This window comes from Pipistrellus kuhlii, unplaced genomic scaffold, assembly GCF_014108245.1.
Source record: "Pipistrellus kuhlii isolate mPipKuh1 unplaced genomic scaffold, mPipKuh1.p scaffold_m20_p_19, whole genome shotgun sequence".
Classification (NCBI taxonomy): domain Eukaryota; kingdom Metazoa; phylum Chordata; class Mammalia; order Chiroptera; family Vespertilionidae; genus Pipistrellus; species Pipistrellus kuhlii.
Genome location: NW_023425504.1, coordinates 19035435 through 19036451, shown reverse-complemented (window position 1 = coordinate 19036451; position 1017 = coordinate 19035435). Strand labels below are relative to the sequence as shown.

At 30.6% G+C, this 1017-nt stretch overlaps 1 long non-coding RNA gene across 1 annotated transcript in view; it reads left to right on the top strand.

Moving 5' to 3' along the window:
* Nucleotides 1-555, top strand: part of LOC123652590 — a 10851-nt gene extending 10296 nt beyond the window's left edge. The window contains exon 2 of the long non-coding RNA XR_006742019.1: nucleotides 477-555. This is a non-coding gene — a long non-coding RNA (uncharacterized LOC123652590). The remainder of the gene's footprint in view (nucleotides 1-476) is intronic.
* The last annotated feature ends 462 nt before the right edge of the window (nucleotides 556-1017 follow it).

Here is a 1017-nt window from a genome sequence, read left to right as displayed (position 1 = left end):
ATGAGTACATATTTCAGAGGTGGTACATATTTCAGAGGGTGGAATTGTGCTCCAGTAAAACTTATTCATCAACCATATATCAAAAAATTTAGCTTGTTCTAGTAAAAATATTTTCCTTCTCCTTTGAAATACAAACAGAACATAGGATAAAGTCTTTTCTAATTGGCTTTTTTTTTTGCTTGGAGATATTAGGTGCTATTTGGTTTGTAACTAATTTAATTAAAGAATTTATTATTTTTCAGTATACTCATTTAGAGGGTGAAACAGAAAAGAGATTGCTGGCAAAATAAAATAAGGAAGTCAATTGATTTTTAAAATTTTTTAAAAATCCACATAATTTAAAAATGTATTGGTCTTTTTCTTTCTTTGTTTGGTTTTTGGTCTCAATGTTATTTATTTCTGCTCTGATCTTTAGGTATTTTCTTCATTCTGCTCGCTTTGAAAGGATTAACAAGATTGATAAAAACTTTAGCCAGGCTCACCAAGAAATAAAGAGAGAGGACCCAAGTAAACAAAATCAGAAATGAAAGAGGTGAAGTAACAACAGACCACACAAGGTGTTTTTTTTTTTAATTTTTTTATTACTGCTTCAATTTCTTCAGTATTGGCCTATTCAGTTTTTTATTCTTCCTGATTGGGAGACAAAAATCACATAGTTATATCAATTAATGCAGAGAAAGCATTTGACAAAATCCAACACCCTTTCTTGATAAAACAACAACAACAAAAAACCTCAGCAAAGTGGGAATAGAGATATCATACATCAACATAATAAAAAACTTATATGAAAAACCTACAGCCAACATCATACTCAAAGGGTAAAAACTAAAACCATTTCCTCTAAGAAGAGAAACAATACAGGGATGCCCACTTTTACCAATCCTGTTCAACATAGTACTGGAAGTGCTAGCCATGGTAATCAGACAAAAAGAAGAAATAATCAAAAAATGGGCAAAGGAGCTAAATAATTTTCAAAAGAAGACAGAAGAAAGCCACAAAACATGAAAACATGCTCAA